This window comes from Pavona decussata, unplaced genomic scaffold (assembly GCF_977016875.1).
Source record: "Pavona decussata unplaced genomic scaffold, jaPavDecu1.1 SCAFFOLD_114, whole genome shotgun sequence".
Taxonomy (NCBI): domain Eukaryota; kingdom Metazoa; phylum Cnidaria; class Anthozoa; order Scleractinia; family Agariciidae; genus Pavona; species Pavona decussata.
Window position 1 is genome coordinate 978,696 of NW_028145528.1, and position 13,850 is coordinate 992,545.

General features: G+C 39.4%; 3 protein-coding genes and 1 pseudogene across 7 annotated transcripts in view; 3 read left to right on the forward strand and 1 right to left on the reverse strand.

The window, feature by feature from the left end:
- LOC146470039 (serine/threonine-protein phosphatase 6 catalytic subunit) overlaps positions 1-10,474 on the forward strand; it is a 23,227-nt gene extending 12,753 nt beyond the window's left edge. Inside the window, exon 11 of the transcript XR_014867033.1 lies at positions 9,910-10,474. The gene's annotated coding sequence lies outside the window, so the exon portion shown is untranslated. The remainder of the gene's footprint in view (positions 1-9,909) is intronic.
- LOC146470040 (uncharacterized) overlaps positions 1-13,850 on the reverse strand; it is a 50,803-nt gene that overhangs the window by 3,354 nt on the left and 33,599 nt on the right. The window contains exon 14 of one of the 4 annotated variants that reach the window (XR_014867032.1): positions 10,780-11,139. The exons of 1 other annotated variant lie outside the window; for it this stretch is intronic. The gene's annotated coding sequence lies outside the window, so the exon portion shown is untranslated. Of the gene's footprint in view, positions 1-9,712; positions 11,140-13,850 lie in introns of those variants that run through there. 2 more of the 4 variants (XR_014867030.1, XM_085122145.1) reach the window with 2 other exon arrangements.
- The window catches only part of LOC146470041 (serine/threonine-protein phosphatase 6 catalytic subunit-like), a 26,326-nt gene continuing 15,667 nt past the window's right edge, over positions 3,192-13,850 (forward strand). The window contains exon 1 of the mRNA XM_085122153.1: positions 3,192-3,376. The gene's annotated coding sequence lies outside the window, so the exon portion shown is untranslated. The remainder of the gene's footprint in view (positions 3,377-13,850) is intronic.
- On the forward strand, positions 3,375-10,474 carry LOC146470042 (serine/threonine-protein phosphatase 6 catalytic subunit-like; annotated as a pseudogene). Its single transcript, XR_014867034.1, has 6 exons — positions 3,375-3,623; positions 5,141-5,220; positions 6,288-6,353; positions 7,539-7,591; positions 8,172-8,263; positions 9,254-10,474. The product of XR_014867034.1 is annotated as a serine/threonine-protein phosphatase 6 catalytic subunit-like (transcript).

A 13,850-nucleotide genomic window follows, 5' to 3' on the forward strand; every position in this document is an offset into this window, starting at 1 on the left:
AAGCTTCGTGTGAGGGAAACATTTCTTCCAATCCAGTCTATAAACACGATCTGATGAACTGCCCTGTGTTTCCAGTGTTAGGCGATCAGGATATATTCGGTCGGCTAGGCGTCAAGTTCATTGACGCGTAGCCTGCAATGCAGGCGTATGTTGGGAGCGGGAGCGGTGGCGGGTCCTTCGTTGCTGTGGAAGCTCGAGACAGTTATGCAAACCCGAGACGCAGTCGAGGGTTTGCATAACTTTCGAGAATTCTCCCAACTCCCCGAGTGTTTAGATGAGGTTATGTAAACACGGGGAAAAAGTCCTCTATTGCTTTTATAAAATATTTCTAAAAAATAATTCGACAAATGAAGGGAAATTTTGTTTATTTATTTCTTGATTGAAATAGATGTTCTCAGTACACGCTCTGGGCAATCATTTTTGCTACTAGCCAATGAAAACGCGCATCTGACAACACATGAACCAATCAAAAATTGCGTTATAAAAGTCAAAATCAAGTTGAAATTTGTGGCAAGCGTCAGCGAGACGGCGATTTCAGCTTTGAATTCTCGTAAATCTTACAGAAAAATACCGAACATTCGGTGAAAACTAGAAGAAATGTTCAAAATATACGATTCTGTAAGGAAAGAACTTCAAGATGAGGAGTTTATTTAAGCTGAAAATGAATGTCACTGTGCATGGTGGCTCTTGAAAGTTACGTGAACTCGCCCGATGTGGCAGCCTGAGATGGCCGAGCAGTCGAGTCGCTAATCGTGCCTTCTGAAGTTTTGCTGTTTAGGAATCATAGCACAAGCAGCGGATCCAGACTGTGAAGTTGTTGCTGATAATAGTAATCGTAACAGTAGATTATTACGCTGAGAAAGTCTCATTTAATACAAATTTGACAGCCGAAACACGGCAACCGGCCGTACAAAGTTTGATTGAAACATTTATAGTCTGTAGCATATAGTTTTGTGTTCGTTTTCGTGTACATTTTTGAATAAAGAATGTCTTTTAGGGAATTTTATTGTGGTAATCAGATGCAAAAATTACCTTGAAAAATGTTTACTGCGTATTTTGAGCGTATTTGTTGCATATTTTGTCGTCTTCACTTGAGCTCCCTCGACAAGGTAGTCTAGAGAGGCAGGCAAAGCGCTGTGGTTCTTCTTTCTTTTGCTTTTTTCCCTCGGGTTCAGGGGGGAGGAGACGGGCAAACCCTGATCAAAATTTTGGGAAATTTTTCACCATTTCCTTAACAGTTGTACTTGGAATTACTTTGCGAGTCTTGTGAAAGCTTTGAAATGTTTTCAAATTGTGCCGGGAGACACAGAAAGCGTGACGTCACAACCGTGTTTACATACTCTCATCTAAACACACCTATCGACCAATGAGAGCGCGCGTACTATCTCAAATATTTTATACACAATGGGTATTTTACCCTACAGGCAGGAAATTTAGCGCTTACAAAAGTTGTCGCACAGCTCGTGCAAGAAACAAGAAGTGTTGGATTTTTGTTGTTTTTAATACAACGGGAACAGCATCCTGAATTTTAACTCAACTTCTTAATAGCGAAAGCACCAAGAAATACCTTACAAATCCATCGAATAAAAGCAAATGACAGCGCGAGATTAAATTTAACTAAAGATAGAGCGATTTTCGTATGACCTTGAAAAACAGTTTTCATTTTTTTGTTTGTAATGCACTTATCATTGGCTTTCCCGGGGGTTGACCCCCGGGACACCCCCGGGAACATGCGGGGAATTGTACATTTTTGACATTATTTTGGGCCCGCGGGGTGGGGACATTGTTTAGTTTTGGAAACGAACGCTTCAGACCCCAGGGATGCACCCCCGGGATTTGGTCATCATTGGTCAGCGGTACATGGCATGTTAAAATGGGGTTGACAAAGCGGCGCGACTCCCACTGTGTGTCCATTGTGTTGATAAAAGCCTTTTCAGTTTTGCTTTTACAAGTGTGTCTTTCAGTGATTTTCCTTTTGTATAAGAGATTCTTCCCTAGATCAAAATGTGATGCGACTGCTTTACTTCATGATGTTTGTCTTGATCATGAGGGGGAATTCTCAAATATACTGAATGGAGGATTTCTTACTGATCATTCTGAACCATAAGGATTAGGTTTTTTGATATGCCATTGTGTATGCTAGCTCTGTGGCATTTGTTAAGGCTTATCGGCTTGGATTGACTGCAAGATTTCAGGTTGTAGGAGATTGTGTGACTAATATAAACATTTAAGATAATTATTCCGAGCGAGACCTTTAAACATGCGATAATGGAGATTTAGATTATATGTCAATCACGTTCAGAAATCAAAGATGGACACGTTCCAATGATTTTCACATTGATTGACAGCTTGATCGAGTGACTTAGATACAGGAGACCGTTGTTGACAGATCGTTAGTTTTAACATTGTATTGTACGACATAGTTTAGTCGCCTAGAGAGAGTGAAAGAGTACTGTACCTGAGAACTGTGAACCGTGATATTAAATCATCCTAAATCAAATTCATTCTGTGATATCGTGAAGTTCGGCCCTAGGGCATTCGCGACAAGGTAGCACTAAATAAATGTTATCTGTGAAGATACAGGATCCGTGTTCCGATGTCTTTTAGTTCTCTGAGTTGCTTTTTTATCTGAAAAACAGCTATTGTGTTCTTAGAGCTGACATGTACCTCCATTATTTTGTGGCTTAGCTTGCATCCGCAGCAGATATTTAAAGCTAAGACAGGCAACTGTCTTGTGGGTCTCTAGGATGCTAGCGAAAAATGAAGGTATTCTGGCTCTTAAGCCCCTGGGGAGGGTGATTTGGCGTGACTTTTATGCCCTATTCCCTGGGGATTTAGAAGGTTTTTGTTTGATCGTTAAAACAAATCCCCGGGGGTGTCCCGAGGGTCATCCCCCGGGAAAGCCAATGATAAGTGCATAATTTGTTTCTTCCCTCCAATGATTGAACAGTTCAGCAGTTCAAAGGGAAACCCACGTTCGTTTCCCGCATAAAAAAACCCTAATGTGGGCAAAGAATTGTTCGATTGTCCAATCGTATCGTGGAACACACAGTGCAAAAATATAGATTGATTTCTGGAAAGTTCTCGCAGATCGATCGAACGCTGGTCGTTCAAGTTCTGAGCATGCAGGTTTGGTCGTTTCTTGTAAATCTTTGCTTTTAAAGAAAGACTACTCATTAAACAACAAAGGAAACAGTTGTGAGTGGATTATGCTTAGATTGTGGGTGCGGTACAAAGAGATGGAGAGCTCGATTCTGTTGCCCAAAGGTCACTGAAGTCGACTGCGAGTTGCAAGACAGGGAGCTGAAGGAGCTTGGATTTGAGTACACAGATGTTGACCACATCAAGTTGGAGCTTCCATCAGCATTGGGACAGGGTATTGAAAATGTTCCCCCTTTGGCCAACATCTGTCCCCAGCTGCCATCTTCTCTTTCGAAAAGGCACTTAGCAAGTGCAAATGGGGAGATGGACCAGGCTGTTGTACCAAACATGCTTGAGACTTCAACTCAAGTCACCTCACCCACACCCACAGAAGATACTGCTGTGGCCACACAAGACATCCTCATTCAAATGTTCCCCCAGTACGAGCAGGCAGGGATTAGATGTGCCCCATAGTCATGTGGGTATAACCTATATCAAACTGTTGACTTTACACAACAACAACAACAATTTATTCAGTATTCCCATATATATACATGGTATTACTTATGTAATAAGTCTGGATTACATTAAATAATTATGTCTAATAATTAAGCTAGCATTGATTGTCGATTCAGCATTGAATCATAAATATAAGCAGCAATGGTTCTACAAACAAAAGGATCAACGTTATTAAAAAGAAACATGATTTTTGAGATATTGTCAAGATCATTAAAATTTCGATATTTGTCATTTATTTCATCAAAATATTTCTTACGTGTATCATGATAATGTTCGTAAGAGAATAGACAATGCGATTCGTCTTCAATTTGATTGGAATTACAGAGATAGCAGGTTCTCAAATTTTCAGGTGTCTTGTTGTGCCGGCCAGTTTCAATTCGCAGATTGTGATTTCCAAGACGAAATGTATTGATTTGTTTTTTGTGACGTACATTTTTTATCGAATCCAAGGAGTCAGTTTTGTGGCAATCTTGTTTAAAGATAGAGTAGAATTTAAGTTTTTTATTTAGGTTTAGTAAATTAAGTTGTTGCTCAAGCTTTTGCCAAGCGAAACTAAGAGTTCAATCATTTCATTTTCACAGGGGGCCTCTCAGGCTGTAAGCAATTAATCCCAGATGTAGCTCACCTAAACCCCTTTGCCATGGCTTTATTTCAACCCACCATATCTCCTGGCAAGAGGAAGACCATCTTTTGTAAGGGGTGTGGTGAGCAGCTTCCAGAGAATTTTATGGGATTCCAGTGCCCAAATCCATCCTGTGGCTTTTCATTTCAGGCTAATATAAGAATGTAAGACAGACATAATGCACCTATCTATGTTAAGCTGATGGGGGGGGGGGGGGGGGGGGGAAGGCCGGGCAAAGGCGGGGGATTTGAACTCCGATCATCTTTTCAGTTCAAATGCCTGACCCCAAGGAAATTAACCATGGTCAAAAGAGTGCAAATCCTCCATCTCTATCAATGTCATTCTTTTAGTTGAGAAAATCAATAGATTATTATTCTTCACACACTGAAACACTGCCCAAATATGGTCATGGTGCACTGAATATTTGTTGCCCACAGTCAACAGGTATCCTGCGGTACACATATTTTTGTGTGTTGGGGAGAAAAATGGCAAAAGAAAGATCATTTCCAGCGTTGCTGCAATATTCTGCTTTGTTACCAAAATGTTGAAAAATAAAACAATTATCCTGCTCAATCTTGCAGAATATCCCCTGATTTAAGCCAACTCTGAGCCTCATAGGATAATATTATTGTTAAATAACATAACAAAAGATGACAAAAGATTTCAGTGATGTGAGGCTTGATGGCTCAGTCGTCATGCGACAGAATACCATGATGTAAAGGTGGGGAGTTCATAACTGCAGCATGTTACAGGTATTTACAAGAGCTTGGCACTGGATCTTGATGGGCTCTTTGATTCCTGTTTGCAGAGTATCAGCTTCACTGGATTTTCATGGTTTATTTTGTTGTATTTTAACAGATGAATGTCAGGCAAAGTATGGAAATGCCAATGCCTGGAGATATTGCTGCAAAGTGTTTGATCTCTTAACTGTTGCAGCTGTAAGTCTGACTTGTGGGTTTGCTACATGGCTTTTTTGATAACACACAAACAGTGACATTTTGTCACTGCAATCGATAATAGTATTACATGTATCATAGCCAAAGTCTCAAAACAAAAAGATTGAGAGGTTTAGTCCAATATGGTCAGTAATATTACTCTGTAGGTCACATTCATGCAGTATGGTCAATTGTATGCTATAATAATGATTGACAGCAGTCAAAGATGCATTCATTAGTTGGATCGTGAAGTTGACAGTTCCTGTGTTGTAAAAAGGCATGTGTAACAATTTAATACAGTTGATTATTTCTTGCCAACTGTTCTTGTACATGTAAGTGCCAATTATAAGTGAATCAGTTGTAGCCAAATGTTGTAGTTATATGTAGAATTTCTCATAGTTATCGTGTCCCAAAGCAACTTCTCCTCCTGTTCTTGGTGATGGTTGCTTATGGTTGATACAACAGGCATGTTAATGATCCATTTTGCCACAATAGTTTGTTGTTATTAAAATAAAAATATTAATCGTTGTGATGAGGCCCAATTGAAATTTACAATCTCAAAGCATTTTCATTTCCTATTCTCAGTGATGCCAACTCTCCCGCTTTTGGCGGGAGACTTACGCTTTTTTGCCTCATCTCCCGCTCTTCCGCTTTGGTACATAAATCTCCCGCTTTTTTTTTACGTCCACTATAAATATTGAATACTTAGTGAAAGATTGAACGCTGATTACGGTTTTTTTTGTTTTCGTTGAACCATAAAGAAATGTTGAAATTACAGTAGAACGGCGAAGTCCCACCCCCCCCCCCCCCCCCACTGAAGGCTTAGATATAGCCCTAATTCCACAGCCCTCCGAGGCTCTTCGCTGTTGCTGACACGGTTCTGCTGGCTGTCCCTGAAGATTTTTGGACGTCTCCCGATTTTTGAACTCCGTGGGTTGACATGTATGTATTCTCCAAACATACATGCACAGTATCTTGTACCCTCAGGATCAAGCTTTCTGTAAAATAAAAATTTTGTCCTTGGTTCATCACTGTAAGAGAAGACTTCAATCTGCAAACTTCCTTTTCAGGTTATCGATGGGCAGATTCTGTGTGTCCATGGTGGGCTATCACCAGATATCAGAACCCTTGACCAGGTGATAAATTTGTTATTTTTACACATTACAATCCAACTCAATGAATACTTGGTAGACCATCTGTGCTCCAAGCTCAAAGATAAGGTAGAAAACCTTATGTTGTCATTGATTTCCATCCTAAATGCACTTTGCAGTAGACTTCTGTCAATATTTAGACATACCAGTGCCTATTGTAGTATATATAGTTAGGCACAGAAAAATGTGTGTAACATGCATGCAAACTTTGTGCAAAACAGAGAGGACAATAAGTGCTATCTAAAACGTTTCTATGCAAACCTTGATCCTGTAATGCAGTTTATTGTAGTCAGTGCTGTTTTCAGACATTTCTCAGTTTTAGATGACATCAACAAATTCAGAACAGTTCTCCCTTTCACAAATTTAATAGCATAACAGGAAAGAAGGCAGTGAGTTTTCAGCGCCATGTAATCGGGAATGCAGGATTTTTTTAAATTGACAGACATCTATTACCAATTTCACAGTCAGAGGCATTGAGGTCAGTTGTACATGTAATCAAGCTAGAAGATAGCTTGTGCAACTTTTCCTTAGTGATGGGCAGTTTTCATATTCCAGTTTCCAAACTTTTAATGTAATGTTACTTTAATTGCACAACTAACATACTAATGATCAAAATTGTGCATAACAACAAGGGTAAAATTACTAAATACGCGACCTTAACAAACTGATATAAAAAGAGACAGTAAATTACCTAAAAACTGTTGTTCTGATACAAAACTATCAGTAAGATCAACAGTGGAAAGATAAGCTTTTTAGTGTCAGTCTTTTAAAGTGATCACAATAGTTTTGAGGGCTGAGTGCACCCCGGGCAGCTAGGGTTATTGATATAAGATAAGGACATCAGTGCAGTAGCAGATTTTGGTAATTTTGGTAAAGTAAGCCACTAAATGCACTTGATGGATGATTAGTCAGCACAGTTTCATCATGCCTTGATTTTCTGGCATTGCTGGAGTATTTCTTTTCTTCATGTCTGGTTGAGGCTTACCATGCAGGGTGGGAAGTGATCTCATGAAACTCTAACTTTGTGGAGGAAGTACTTTCATCAGTGTTGGGAATTGTACATGTAAACAGCAGTCAAATAAAGCAAGAAATGTTGTGTTCATGTCTGTTATTTTATGTCTTACAGTCTATCAATGCCCTTGTCTTAATAAACCTCTCGGTTTCTTTCAGATTCGAACAATAGATCGCAACATGGAATTTTCCTCACAAAGGAGCCTTTTGTGATATCCTTTGTTACTGTGACCACAGATGACCTGTTATTTAGATGTTACTGAGAACTTTTTACGTTTAACAATGATGTATTGTTCAGTAACGACACAGGCAAACGCGGAATAAGAAATACCGAGTGCTCCTGTTAGGAGTCGAATCTAAGACCTTCCAATTACTAGTTCGGATGTTCATACCACTGAGCTACAGGAGACTTGTGGGAGCCAAGGCCATTAAACTAGGTTCATGGGACAAACATCCTGGCATATGCGCAATTTTGCATTCAGTTTCTGTGTGGTATATATTCTAAGTAATCATAGGTTTGGCTTTGTTGCTTCCTGGCACCACTTATGGTATATTAAGATCTTCCGACAAGATCTTTTTCCTACAGCTGAAAACTTGTAAAGGTTTCTGTAACAAAGACTAATGTATTATTCAGCTCTCTCTTTTCTCCAGGATGGAACCAGTAAGGGTGGCCCTTTCTAGCACAAAATAATGATCCTTATGTCTTTCTAGCAAAGTATTTGCAGATATACAATGTACCGCTCAGAACTATTGGTCTGTTAGGTTTTTGTTGGTGTCCTTAACATTGTGTACATCTAGTATGGTCTGACCCAGAGGATGTTGACACCTGGGCCATCAGCCCTCGCGGAGCAGGATGGCTGTTTGGGGCCAAAGTTACTAATGAGGTAAAACAAGTTGTGGTTTGAGTTGTACTGTTAATTGTCATGGGTGGTAATTAAGCAAGCAAATGTTTAAGCCTTTCCATTAAGCTTTGCCTTCTTGATAAGTTGAAGAGACATGTACATTGCATTGCATGTATGAGAGAGTTATTGCAATATTATTATTATGTTTCAAGTGGTCCAGTGCTCACCTTTTTTTTCATCTCCTTCACCTTGTCTGCCATGGTCAGTCTTTAATAAGTGACAGACCATTAAAGTTATGTACGCAATTTAAGCAGTTATAAAAAGAAAGATTGAAAAATAAAATTCAGTTTTGAGTGGGATTCCAACCCATAATGTCTGTGATGTGCTAGTGCAATACTCTATGAACATTACTGTGCTTTGACAAGCCAACTGGGAGCTGCAAATTCGTATACCCATACAGGTGAAGAGATGCAAGTGAATATATGAAATTCATATATTTGAACTGCAGATGTACTCAATTATGTATGTAATTTAAGCAGTCAATTTGAGTTAACATGGATAGTACACGATATACTCTATCCATTGATGGACTATAATTATTTATTTGTTATTGACATCACCATTGTATTTTGTCTCCTGGTTTGACCACTATAATTATACTATAGTGCCTGAAACTTGAATAAGAAAATGCGGTTACAGAAAAATATCCATACTCAGCCCACGGGAGGTCAGCGGGAAATTGCGGGGAGGGGGGGGGGGTGGTTCTCCAAAAGCCAAATTTTCTATAAGGATAATACAAGGCTAAATTGGAATTTCCACAAGGGTGAGGGGGTTAAGCACAAAAAAAAAACCCTTCAGTGGGAGGTCTCGATATTTTCTGTACTTTTCAATACTTTTACTTACCACTTACCCGAAGAAGTCAGTGATTACGGTCATTTGAATGGCATGAGTTCAATTTGCTGGTTTAAAAATGCATATCTTGCGAAACTTTATTGCCAAGAACGTCAACGTTATTTTTGTTTGTTTTCCCAGTTTGTTCACATCAACAATTTGAAGTTGATATGCCGAGCGCACCAGCTAGTCCACGAAGGATACAAGTACATGTTTGACGAGACGCTGGTTACTGTCTGGTCAGCTCCTAACTATTGCTACCGCTGTGGAAACATTGCTTCCATACTGGCTTTCTCTGATGCAGATACCAGGGAACCCAAGCTTTTCAAAGCAGTACCGGACTGTGACCGCGTTATACCCCCCAGGACAACTACACCGTACTTTCTGTAAATTGCTGTAAATTTGTTAGGGCAGGATTGTTCAAGGGAGATTTGTGTGTCGAAACTGACATTATTGGTAGATGTGACAGCATTCTTGTATATTTTACTAGTTTGTATTCTTTTTTATTAAAAGCCGCGCGTGTGGACGAGATTCACTAAGTGATGGAAAATTGAGAAATTTAAAAGTTGCTTTGCAGGTCAGGGAGGGAAGTTTGTAGAATTGGTTATTGCTAAGAGGCGATAAGAGCAAAATTGAATTTTCTGATAATTTCTTGAACTATAGTAGTCGTATAGCCACCATAATCACTCACGCCTTCCTCGTAGCTCAATCGCTAGAGCAACGCTGATCAAACTCGGAGGTCGTGAGTTCAATTCCCGCTGTTCTTTGCCTCGAGCGGTCTTCCATTTCCTCACTAGGTCTAACGATCAGTGGGAAAATAGCACTACAGTATGCAACCTAGTTCCCAGGAATTTTCTCAATTTACAAGGGAAAAGCCCTGGGAACGAGGTTGTACGATACTAGAGTAGGTCTGAGAACCCCCTGAATTCTCTTCCGTTTTCACGTTTAATGTATATTCTCTTTTATTTTAATACATTCTCACACAAAATCAGAGAAACTCCAAAACTATAGATAGAGAAACAGTACAAGCCACATGTAGGGAACAACACTTGCTATTGTACGTTAGTATTTTAGGTTAAGTACGTTTAACTTAGTATGTCTGTACTTTGCGTACTCGAAATTACGTTCAGTAAAAAAGGAATTATCCTAATCAGCGTAACCATTAATTCAAGAAAATATGCTGCAGTGAATTTTATGAAGCACTTAGCCAGGTATTTTCAAGATTCAAAGAGATGCACGCTTTTCCAAACAGTGATCTGTAGTGTTTCCTGATAAGAGTATGGCTTTCTTGTGTAAACACACTGGATAACTAATTAAGAATTTTGAAAGAAGTCTTAGCAAGGATAAAATTCTGAAAAGCTGCGGCTAGAGTTGTACTGTTTGTCCTCAATATTTCTAGGCCAAGAATGTATAGACAGACTCTGTCTCAGTTTAGCGAAATGTCAAGGCAATAAACACTTTGCATCACAGGTTAAGACAATGATAGCCCGACCGTAGACGATGAGAGGTCGTTTGCTTTCATTTCCTCGCTAATCGGGCTAATACACTGGTAGACTGTTGAACTGTACTATGAAATGAACAACTTTTCAACACTATCAAAATTTTAACACGATACAGACTTGTTTGTTTTCCATTTGAACGAGAATTCATATCCTGTCTCAACTGACCTCATCGATTGTTTTCTTGGCTTCTCCATTGTTTGTACGCGTTTTTTATTAGTAATACAGTTCGCGTTTGACAATGTACAACGCATTAACTAATATAGTATCCATACGATTATTTATTTATTGCTAACAAAGAAAAAGTTACAATGATTTCTTTGTACGGCGCACTGAGAAAAAACTATGTAAGTGTAAGCTGGAATTCTTCTTCTTCTTCTTCTTCTTCTTCTTCTTCTTCTTCTTACATCAGCTTAGTTCGATTAACGAGGAGACTCCTCACCACTTACTTGGCATCTTTGTTTTACAATTTGTAAGACATTTGTCAGCGATAATATATGTTTACTAACGGCAAATCAGAGAGTTAAGCTGGTGTTGCAGTACAATTGTGAGAAACTGAAATACACGAAAAACAAGGAATCCATGATGGCCTTCAATGCTAACACAAACAATACAAAAAAATAACTGTCTTGACAAGATGAAAGCAAAAAAAACGTTGTCAGGTGTGACGGCCCACCAGTCCATGACTTGAATCTAAAATTAAAACAAAAAAAAAACGTTAAAAGAGAACACTAATGAAAGTAATTCGAGATCATCATCGGTTCGCTCTTTGTAGTGTGAGATGAATGGCAGTAGGAAAAGAGTGGGATAAACAGTAAGATTGTGGGAAATCTCCCCGATTTCAAACGCGACCCAAATTTCTATAACGGAAACTACTGACAATTGTAGCCAGTCGCTATTAGTTTGTTTGTGCGGCAAATACGAGGCGCCCGGCATTAGGGCTGTCCCGAAGTTGCTCGGCAACTTTTGAGCAACTTTTCGGATTTGGAGCAACTTTTAGTCCTTCGAGCAACTTTTCGGATTTCGCGCATTTTTTTTCCTTTTTGAATAACTTTCTCGCCCTTTTAAGGCAATTTGTAACTAAAATTTGTCTAAAAACCACCCATTAAAGTTCTAATTTAAACTTTTATGTATGATTCGGCCATTTCTGCGTAAAACACAGTGAAAATACCGGTCCCCTGGGCTGCCTGTGGTAGCAGACGAAAGTGGTCAGCGGTTAAGAGAGACTCAGTCTTACAATATTGATGAGTCAGTGTAATATAATTATGTATTGATATCTATGTAAAGCGAAATTTATTAATTAAATCGTTATTTGAGTTGTAAATCAATCTCTTACACCCAAAAATAGAAAGCAACTTTTGAGAAACTTTTGGATTTTGGGGCAACTTTTGAGCAACTTTTAGAATTTTGGAGCAACTTTTGAGCAACTTTTTTGGAAAATTGGAGCAACTTTTTGAGAAAATTGGAGCAACTTAGGGACAGCCCTACCCGGCATGTCAAAGGAGCTTGCCCGTTTGCGCTTCATGGGGCTTACGAATGCTTTGTGAGTTTTCAGTCAACTGAGTGTTGAGAATGCGAAGACTTTAGGCCGTTCTTCGCAAACTCCACTGTTTATTTCGACTCGCACATTTTTACAATTCTCGTTTGATAAAATCACCTTGTTACGCCGTCAAACTAATCAAAGATAGTTTTTGATTGGCTTACAAGCTTTTATTATATCTCTCAGTAAGTACGCACGGTGTGATTGGTAAATTGTGCAAGTTGTATTTCACTGTACCGCCCGCTAAATATGAAAGTTTCCTTTCCCGTGCGCCCAATTAACCTCAGAGATATAATTGCGTTCGACGAAGGAGAACGCAAGCGTAATTTCCTTTTTTGCGTCCTGTGTCTTTCGAGTTGGTATGCCTGTGTACGGCTATGCAGAATTTTTCGAGATTGCTGTAATGACACTCAAATGACGCCCCCGCTTGAGTTTTGCAGGGGCATGTGTCGGCCGGGAAACTGGTACGAACTTATGACGACGTCTGACCGCGTTTTCGCGCTAGAGCCATCTTTTTAGTGTCGTTTTCGTATATAAGAGTCGCCCCCTCGTTTTCGCGCTAGAGCCATCTTTTTAGTGTCGTTTTCGTATATAAGAGTCGCCCCCTCGTTTTCGCGCTAGAGCCATCTTTTTAGTCCCGTTTCAAGCGGGAGTCGAGTTTCACGTTTTGGCTCGCGTGTTGGTGTGCTTGCTTCTTGAGTTTGACCTTCTCTTCGCGTTTGGTGTGCTTGCTTGTCGAATTCTGGACTGTCCTTCTTTGCTGTGTGGACTGTCATCAGATAAGTTGCGTTGTTTACGTTTGAAGTTAGAGTTACTGGTATTTGGAATCTTGCGTTGGTTTCTTATAGTGAAACGGCCACAGTTCGGTTCCGTTTTACGGGGACCAACTCTGGGAGACAGCCAACTTTGTTTGCGTTTTTAATTTTGTTGGAGCAGTGTGCGCACGTGTATGCTAGAGCTGGAAAGAGTTCGCTCTTCAAGCGTTTTCTCGGTTCCTTACAGTGAACAAGTAATCCAGTCATCTGTCAGTGGAAAACACTGTTACAATCTGAATCAGTTGAAAATGAAGAAAACGTGACATTGCCTTTTGAGATGATCTCAATAATATTTATGCAAATTTGTAACACTACGCCGAAGATGTATCGCGGCGGCTTTCAATGTCTGCTCAAAGCCAATGGCAAGTGAACGGCCACGTTAAAGTTTCCCCTGTTCCTTGCCGAATCCTACCGTAAATGTTGTGCGTTTTTAAATAAGGAAATGCTTTTTCCGAAGTTTTCATTCAAAAGATTCAAGGACAATCAAGTATAATCTCGAGTAGCGTACTGCTTGCGCATCAAATATTTTTATATTTTTTTCTTTCATCTAGTATATTTAGCTATTTGTTTATTTATATAATTATCTATCTTTTGGCTTCTCTTCCTCTATAAACGTGAAACTCAACTCCCGCTAGAAACGAAGGAAATGAACATATCGATATGTTTTCGCAAGATTCCAAATGCCAGTAACTCTAACTTCAAACGTAAACAACGCAACTTTATATCTGATAACAGCAAGGAAGCACAGTCCAGAATTCAACAAGCAAGCACACCAAACGCGAAGAGAAGGTCAAACTCGACAAGCAAGCACATCAAATATCCATTAAATTATAAACACTGGGTTATACATTAATAACATTTTTTGGCGATTTAAATAAACATGT